This window comes from Medicago sativa, chromosome 8 (genome assembly GCF_051527215.1).
Source record: "Medicago sativa cultivar Bolivia chromosome 8, Bolivia_mono, whole genome shotgun sequence".
NCBI classification, from domain to species: Eukaryota; Viridiplantae; Streptophyta; class Magnoliopsida; order Fabales; family Fabaceae; genus Medicago; species Medicago sativa.
In genome coordinates, this window is record NC_140756.1 from 77699309 (window position 1) to 77708707 (window position 9399).

The 9399-nt window shown below is 32.0% G+C and overlaps 1 long non-coding RNA gene across 3 annotated transcripts; it reads left to right on the plus strand.

Moving 5' to 3' along the window:
- The first annotated feature begins 2709 nt into the window (after positions 1-2709).
- Positions 2710-6809, plus strand: LOC146901791 (uncharacterized). Of its 3 annotated transcripts, XR_015023845.1 has the most exons (7): positions 2710-2846; positions 3231-3370; positions 4254-4304; positions 4388-4464; positions 5244-5289; positions 5654-5875; positions 6454-6809. It is a non-coding gene; the product is annotated as an uncharacterized LOC146901791 (long non-coding RNA). The 3 variants fall into 3 exon arrangements; XR_015023844.1 differs by lacking the exon at positions 2710-2846 and having other exon boundaries at positions 3005-3370; XR_015023843.1 differs by lacking the exons at positions 2710-2846; positions 4254-4304 and having other exon boundaries at positions 3003-3370.
- The last annotated feature ends 2590 nt before the right edge of the window (positions 6810-9399 follow it).

The following is a 9399-nucleotide window of genomic DNA, read 5'->3' on the forward strand; positions in this document are numbered from 1 at the left end:
TTTGAATGCAAGTTACCTTTCCTGTGTAAGTCAATGGTGTTAGTTCTTGATATTTAAGGTCCTATTATTATTATTATTATTATTATTATTATTATTATTTTTGTTGTGTGTGAATAACACATGTTAGGATGAGAATGGATTGAGAGCATTGTGCAACCTCTTAAGTAAGAAGATGTACATCTAAGGAAGTAGAAGGTTTGGTCTGTGTTTGTTGATTTTGATATCTGCATTTTTTTTCCTTCCATTACAATTTTTCAAGTTCCGAGTAGCCTATTTGTGTACCACACCCTGCAACTTTCCATTGGAAAAAAGCCACAACCTTAAAACTTGTATATATGCAAGGAAATCAGTACTTGCAACTTACTACCATGAAAATTGATGCCATGTGCCCTGATCTCGCAAGAACTGGGTAAGGGTCAGTTCCTTGGCACTAACAAACCGAAGGCCTTTTGATGGCGACCCAAAACTGGATTTTGACCAGGGCAAAAAACTTGATAATGGCAGTGGTAGTTTCTGACTTGTTACTAAGTAGAAAAATCCAGGTGTATCTTGTTGAGCCATCATCCACCAAAGTGAGGAAATATTTCTTGCCATCATAGGTGAGGTGGCGATATGGACCCCAAATGTTGTCAGAATGCAGTTGAGTAAAAGTAGCACCAGAAATATGATGAGCAGGAAAGGATAATCTTTTAAATTTAGCAAAGGGGCAAATTTGACAAATTCATTAGACATTTTAAAAGGATTTTATTAGAAATGTGAACAAATCTAGAATGTGGAGAGTCAAAAACTCAAGAGGGAGATATTGATGTGTTGAATTTGAGTTACGATCCATATACCTAATGTATTAAAGTTTTGGATGAATATGTAGTGTCTAAACTTACTTGTGTGGTTTCTCTTAATTCAATGTGATAATCCACCCTAATGTGCATCTTCTCTCTCATAATTTAGTCATGATATATAAACAACAGGAACTTGGATCATCTCGTTCTAATACCTTTTTCAACTATCTCTTTCACTAATTTATCTCTACCTCAACGCCTAAGGGGTTGGCCTGGTGGTACGACTTGAGACCTAGGAGTGTGCTTATCTATAAGGCTCATGCTTGAATCCTCCAAGTGGCAAACAATTTTTGTGTTGGGCCTGTCCATAGAGAGATTTGCTCTGATTTTAATTTGGGCCCCCACTAGTGAAGAGTGGAACTGATCCATAGAATTTGTCGGTCCTTTGATTAGATACTGAGTTCTAATTTTCTTTTATTTCTATCTCTCTCCTTCTTATTGGTTTTTTTTTTATTGATTTTCTTTGTGCTCTTAAACTTGTTTTACTTGAAGGAGAAAGAGAATGATGGAAGGAGATGATCCTGATCTACACAATAGAGATTGAACCATTTTAAGTTGGTTAATCAAGAGTGAACGTAAGTTTATTCCTAAAAAAAAAATGAGCCTAAGTTTAAGTGAGAGATAGAGGATAGAGTTAGGAGAGAAAATACGAGAAAATAGAAAGAGAAGATCCATATCCCATGTATTCTCTCTCTTTTAACATTAAATGTTTTTTCCTCTTTTATTTTACAATAACATATTATTTTATTTAGAAGAGCTTGCGCATGACTCGCAACACCAAGTGATGAGAAGTAAAATATAATGTCAAAAAAAAAAGGAGAAGTAAAATATACTACGTAAATGAGTTAATTATAAAACTTTTAAACTATTGTAGCCGTACGAGTAAAGATAGTATAGCTAGAGAAAAATATTACATCTTATCTTACGTAGAAAAGTTAGGAACACTCTCTTTCTAGAACTCTCTTTAACACTCACTCTCTTATTGGGTGAAATTCATGTGGGCACCACATATTGAAAATGGATCTCACATAAAGTGGTAAGAGCCACATGAGTTTCATCCAATAGGAGAGTGATTGTTAGAGAAAGTATTAAAAAGAGAGTGTTACTGGCGTTTTTCTATCTTATATTACATTCTACTAATTCTGTAGGCCATTTTGTGTCATTTCAATCACATTTGCTTGAATATAAAATTTATATTTGAATGGTTAAAAAGTTTTTAAATATAGAAAGTTAAAAAAATCATTGGGAACAAAAACTAACTTTAGTCCGAATCTGGATATATTAGTATTATACTAGTGAAAAAAATGAGCCAACAAAATAAGTATAGGAAAAGAAAAGCATTTCAGTTTACCTGAAAGACTTGGTTTCACTTGGGTGTCATTGAAGTCTTTGTTTCTATCTTCATTCATTCTCATCCAAATAATTTATTTTAATAATTCATTTATCATTCTCTCTCTTCTAAATTGCACTAAAGGCACCAATGATACCAAAAACCAACAACAGCCAAGTATTTTCCGCAAGACTTACAATGCTCAGTCAACAAGTATTTATACAAATTAACACACAAAAGTTAGAATAGCCTTGAAAAACCAGAAAAATAAATAAAATAAATTGATCAAATTCAAACATAATTTCAGTTTTAGTTAAAGTGAAAATAGGGGTTTGACTCTTGATCACTAGGGAAAAAATAGGAGTGGGAGAGAATAGAGACTAGAAATGAAATGGAAGGAAATTAGAGAGATCGGTGTAGTGAAACAGAAGAGCTGTGAAACCCTTTTGTAGGAGGAGATGGAAGGCATATTGATACAGTACAGCTGGCTATATCAATGGTGTTGAATACATATCTTGCTCGAAAAGGCAAAATGGAATGGACAAATTAGGGTAAAACATATATTGGTTTTTCTTCATTATAGAGGAAACTGTTGAAGAGTCATCTTGTTGCATGGGATGCCAATGTGCTGTTATGCATGCACATGAAGCCAAAGCCCAATCGCAAGGATAAGGAGGGTAGGTTTGAGCTCTTTTGTAAGCAACCCTTGCACGCACCATAATTCATACACCACAACTTGCGACACTGAGGACATAACAGTCGCAATGTGTTTATTTTTTGATTTTTGCAATTGACGGTTCATATAAAATAAATAAATAAGTATTGTATTTATTGTAGCGCTAATGAAAATTTCGTGAAAAAAGAAAGATCCTCTTCCCCCCTTTCGTCAAAAACACAATTTCTACAAACCCTATCTTCTCACTCACCACAAATCCATGAAATTAGTTCACTGTTTATCTGAAATCTCTGCGATTCTTGACTGGTCTCTCCCCCAAATCTTCATGCGATCTGTACTTGGTTACTTTCCGGTAGGTAACTGTGATATTTCTCTTCTCTCCTAGGATAACATGAGGTGATGGAACGCAAGTTTCTTAGCAACAACAGAGTCATGGTGGCAAATGGCAATAAACATGGATGGGGTTTGTCATCGTGACATCAAACCCAAACTATTGATTTAAGAGTACTCTTCATCCATGTCTAGGTATTTTTTTACCTTTATTAAGATATATATATATATATATATATATATATATATATATATATATATATATATATATATATATATATATATATATATATAATTATTTTAACCAATTCACTCTATTTTTGTGGCATTTAATTCAATCTTTACACATGTTGTTTAAGGTTCCTGCATTAGATTTATTCATTGACACAAAAAATATGATTAATTCATTTATATCCTAATGTGAAATTTTGGGGTTTGTGATTGGCTAAGAAAACACACATTAACTGCATTTCTAGTGTTGATAATCTGTGTAGAGATTTGATAGTTAACTGTAATGGATTCAATAATCTATTACAAAGAACTCAGCAACATAATCTCAAGTACATGATAGAAGTGAAATTCAAAGTTAAAAAGTTAAAGAAGGATAAAGGGGAAAGGAGAGAATAAGAAGTATCAGAGAAGGAGAAGAAGAATCAGAATTTCAATCACATATTCAATGCTTTCTTTCCCCTATATATGCTTTCTTCACTCTTGATGTACACCTTTCCTCCAATACTCGTCCACATGTCCTTATAGTTATAACAAGCATGCTACCCTCATTTGATGACATGGTTTTCTCTATTTGGGATCATTACATTAACATATTACATTTTTTCCTAAATATATTTGTGCTATTGTGTTTGAGCTATATAATTTTAGGTTCTGATTAAGTTGTGTGAATGATTGATAACTTCAAGATAAACTTTGGAATTAAAATTTGTTATTCACTTAAACTATGTCACTCCTTTTTTTTCTTGTAAAAAAAAAAAAAGATTTACATTATTGAACCCTGTATTACGTTGCGTTGTATTTGATACACATGTTTATGTTTTTTCCTTCGTTTTCTCTTTGATTGTAGACACTGTTGTTTAATAGAAGCTATATCGTTGCCGAATTTGAACAAATAAAGGTATTCAATAAATCAGAACAACAAGATATCATCAATGTACCTGTGAATTTTATTTAATTTGGTCTTTTTGCATATCCTTGCAGGTACAACGAGAGATTCGACAACATCATTTTGGCTAATGTTGTGGACTCACTTAACAAATATGCGAAGAACCTTTCTGGTATTTATCCTTATTTCGTTGTTAATTTGAAAGTCAATTTTTTACTTTTTTCTCCCAATCTAGATATGCTTTTAGGTATTCTTAATTTCTTTCTGAATGTTGCAATTTGTTTGGTTCAATTTTAAGTTAAAATAAAAAAAAAATAAGTAACTTCAATTTTCTCAAGTTAGTTAGTTAATTAATTAATAGGGTTTGTGTTGGGTTAATTATTGTCTTTGTTGTCCAGTTCAACAATTTTGGGTTTTATTATCAGTTTATTTTGTCAAGATTCACATTACTACACTACTTACTTTGTGGGAGAGAATAACGTGAATGTCACTGTAAATTTCTTAAGTGAAAGTCAGTTCTTAACCATTAAAATGTAATTTGATGTAATTTGTGAACTCTCTTTGAAGAACTTCAAATAGTGTTGCTCTCTATCATATATTTTTAAGAAATACATCTATTCAGGAATTTACTTGTTTCACAGAACAACACTTATCAACAAGAAATATATTTTTATTCATGTGCCCAACATATGTCTACGTTTTGTTGTTCTGTGTCATTTAGTTTAGCACCTCTGCTATCTGCTTGTGTTCAGAAGGGAAAAACAAAGTTGTAATCCTGAAAGAACACAACCTAGCTTCAAGGAAGGTCAGTCCTCATGAAAAATGATATAATATCTGTTTGCATAGCTCTTTCTATGCCTTTTTAGTCAATAGTGTATGTTATAGCTTCCTTTCTCTGGTGTAGTCTCTTTGATATATTTCAAATAAATTGAAAGTTCTTGTGTATTGCAGTCTTTTTTAACTCGTTTGTCGATGAAGAAGCAGCTCACTCGCTAAGGTATTAAGGTCTATTTACTTTTATCTCTTTTTATTGAATATGGTTTTAAGGATAGTTCAGGTCTTGGTTGTCATTGATTAGAGAATGTGTTCAATGTTTGATGGTGAATAACAAATGATTTCATACTTATAATTTGCAATGGAAAGCAACTAGTGAGTTTCTATGTGTTGAGTGTGTTGAACTGTTAAACTTTTCTTGTTTTCTTATAATTTGCAATGGAAAGAAAATAGTGAGTTTCTATATGTTGAGTTGGTTTTACTGTTAAAGATTTTACTGGGATTAATAAGGCTCACCTATAAATGGTTACATAAGTGAAAATCTGTTCATTGAATAATAATTCTGAATTCATTTGTTATCAATGCAGGAGAACGTGCAGTAAAATGCAATTAATCGAGAAAGGCTAACGGTCCCTCATACACGAGCTGCTTTGCACCATTATTTGAGTTGGCTGCACGTGTTGCTGATGTTACTCCTCTTCCTCCATCTATTTTTAATGCCCTTACTTGTTCTCCCAATATTCCATCTCCGGCACTACAAACTTCAGCATCATCGTTGACAACAGCTGGTGAAAATCTCTCATTTCCTAGTAAGTTTTAATCTATTATTGGCGTGTTATTTCTTATTCATTTTCCCAACATCTATCTAAGTTTTGCTGTTCTGTGTGAAAATCTGTTATGTGTCATTTTCCCTCTGCTATATGCTTATATTTTTAGAAGGGAATACAAAAATCGTACTCCTGAAAGAACTTTCCATGCTTTGTTCGATAATAGTTTATGTCCTAGCTTCCTCTTTTTGGTGTAGTCTTTTTGGTTTATTTCAAATAAATTGAAAATTCATGTGTATTGCAGTCTTTTTGAACTTGTTTGTCGATGTTATATAGCAATGCATTGATGAAGAAGCACCTCGCTCACTAAGTATTTAAGGTCTATTTATCAATTCCAATTTGCAAAACACATGATGAAATCTCTGCATCGAGTACCTTAGAAATATTTGTCTCGAGTATTGCAGCAACTATGTGTGTGAACCAAGCAAGTTTGCTGAATTGTTGTACGAAAACATGAAACACAACTCATAACAATTGTTGAACTACTGTTATTTCCTGAACTGCGTATATAGTTAATTGAAAACATTCCACTTGTATTTGTTGAACTGATGTATATGCAGGAATAATTGCAAGCTGAAATGCAAACCACTCAATTTGAGAATGAAGCATTTGTCGAAATGTTTGGAAAGGGACATGCTGGATATGTCAATTTGAGAATGAAGCATTTGTCAAAGTGTTTAGAAAGATATGGTAGACATTCATTTGAGTTTAGCTATCGTCTTGAGGATCACGGAGAAATTTCACTGAGGAATACCTAGATATGTTTATGGAATTTAAATTCTGATACGATAGTTTTGAATGTCCAGCTACTAGTGTTTTAGTTTTTAAATGTTTAAACTATATGTACTTTATCTATTGTTTTGATTGTTACTCTTGAAAGAATTATATTTATGGGATTTAGATATTTTTAGTCATACATTTATGTATTTTAAGTATTTATTAATTTATTTATTTAAATTGTCAACAAAAAGTGCCCCATTCAAATTTTTTATTTTTTTTAAAAAAAACTAAACATTTGCGACTGTTGTGAAGGGTCGCAAGGCTATTTAATTTAGATTAAACCACCTATTTTGCGACTGTTACGTACTGTCGCAGTACCATTTGCGGCATTTGGATCGACTGTTCTATGAAGGGTCGCAAATGACTGTTGCGACCCCAACATTAACGTCTGTTGGGGAACAGCCGCAAATGTACATTTGCGACCCTTCTAACAGTCGCAATCAGCAATTTTAAAAGTCGCAAAACACGTTTTTTCTTGTAGTGATAAAGTGATATTGGCTTGCTCTCAAAAATACAACATTGCTGTTCTTTTGTTTTATGTTTTGTACTTTTGTATTTTCGAATTTTAACTATTTGCGATTAGTTATTTTTTTTTTGAAATAGTTATTTCTTAAATTTTGTTGAATTTAACGATTAATATCCTTAAAAAAAGTTTAAAGGTGGACTCTTTAACATTTTTAGCCATAGTTTTAAAACTCGGCTCGGTCGTCGACTCGGCAGGGGTACTGGGTCACTGGGTTAATGGTCGAACCACTGAGTCATTGGTTGAACCGCATGACTGAACCGGATTAAACCGAATAACTCGGTTAGATGACTCGGTCTTAAGATTAATTTTTTATAACTATTTAACTAGATTAAATCGGATTGAACCGATGACTCGGCCACTTTAAAATTAAAATACTGACATGTAATATGTGTATTAGTATTTGTATAGCTATATTTTTTAAAGAGTATAGTTATATTTGTTGACATGAAATATATTTTGTTTTGCATATCAATTAATATTATTGGATTTCTATCTACAAAAACGTAAGATGTGTATTATTATTATTATTATTATTATTATTATTATAATATATGTTTTTGAAGGAATATTATTATTATTATTATTATATGTTAATTAGTGGCACGTGAAATACAAAGAAAAAGAAGATAAAGCAAATGGGCTTTTCCTGACCCGAAAACAATAACATGAGAGGATTAGGTCTTGGAGTGCTGCAGCCGTTCCTCTCTCCTTCCCATCTCCATCTCCATCTTATTACTCATTTTTTAAGTTTCTCTCATTAAGTTTGTGGAATGATCTTGTTGTATCATTCTCCTACATTATTTTGATTCTATTAGTGTTTCAACAGTCAATTTATTCACCTTGCTGCAATTCCTTCTATTAACTTTCTGATGTTATCAAACAAATTCACACAACTGCTTCAGATCTACACAGCTGCACTGCATACTGTCTTCATTGTTTCACTTTCTTCTATTTTTCAGTTTTTTTTTTTTTTAATCAAGCCTGATGCATTGACCCGGTCCGGTTCACCAAACCGGCCGAGTCACCGATTTTGGCCGGTTTTTGCCGAGTCACACCGGTTCTTACCGGTTTAAATGCATGTCCGATCCATCATGTAGCTCGAACCGGCCACACCACCGGTTCACGGTCGGACCGGTTCGACCGGCCGGTCCGGTCCGAGTTTTAAAACTATGTTTTTAGCAAAACGATCTAGCTGTTTCATGGAAAATTTTAATAAGGTTAATGGTCCACCATTGAGGTGATACTTTGAAAATGTTCAAATACTTCAACCACGACGAATGTTGCCTCTTGAAAGTAGAAGTTAATGGTTTTCTACATTTCAAAGGTTGAGACAATAATTTAATTGATATAGTAGTTCGATTAAAACAACATACAATTAATATGTAGTTTGCATTAAATTGACGTCAACCAAATCACTCTCTTAGTTGTAAAAACAAGAAGAATTATGAGTTTTTATTTTTGAATAGTATCATCGATCGTCTTTAAAATATTTTTATGATTTTTAAGCAATGTGTGCCACTTACGAACGTGGTTCACATAGATCTTAATGCATTTTATAAATAAATAATTACAAGAGTGATCATTTTATCTAAATGAGTGATTTTACATAGATCTAGTTTTCAATTGCATTTGTAATTTTGTTGTCTAAATGTTGTGTTATTTTGTTCGTCGTATTAGTAAGGCATTTTATAATTATTTGACTTGGGCAACAAAAGATACAAATCCGGAGACATGTGCATTTCAATCACTTTGATTTTGTCATATTTGTTGATATTTTATTAATTTGGATGATTAAGTTTGTTCACAAATTCATATCTTTATTATTTTTTAGTTTTAGTTTTAGAAACGTAAATTTGTGTTACTTTTATGTAATCTAATAGTTTAAATGAATGGATATATTTTTTAGTATAAATAAAAGAGTGGAGAACTGTTCTAAGTTTTCTTTCAAAAAAATATAACTGTTTTAAGTTCTTAAAAAACCAGTCCCCACTTTAGTTCCCAAGAAGAAAAAAGTTTAGTGAGAGATTCAAATAAATGAATTAAACTTGAATTCGACAACTAAATAAGTAAAATTTGAATAAAATATAATATATAATTCAACTCGTTTGATTGATGCAGTGACTTGAATCTTTCATACAATTTTGCTGGTGATTATATTAAGTATATATAACCAAAATTTTATGGTATAATATATTGTTAA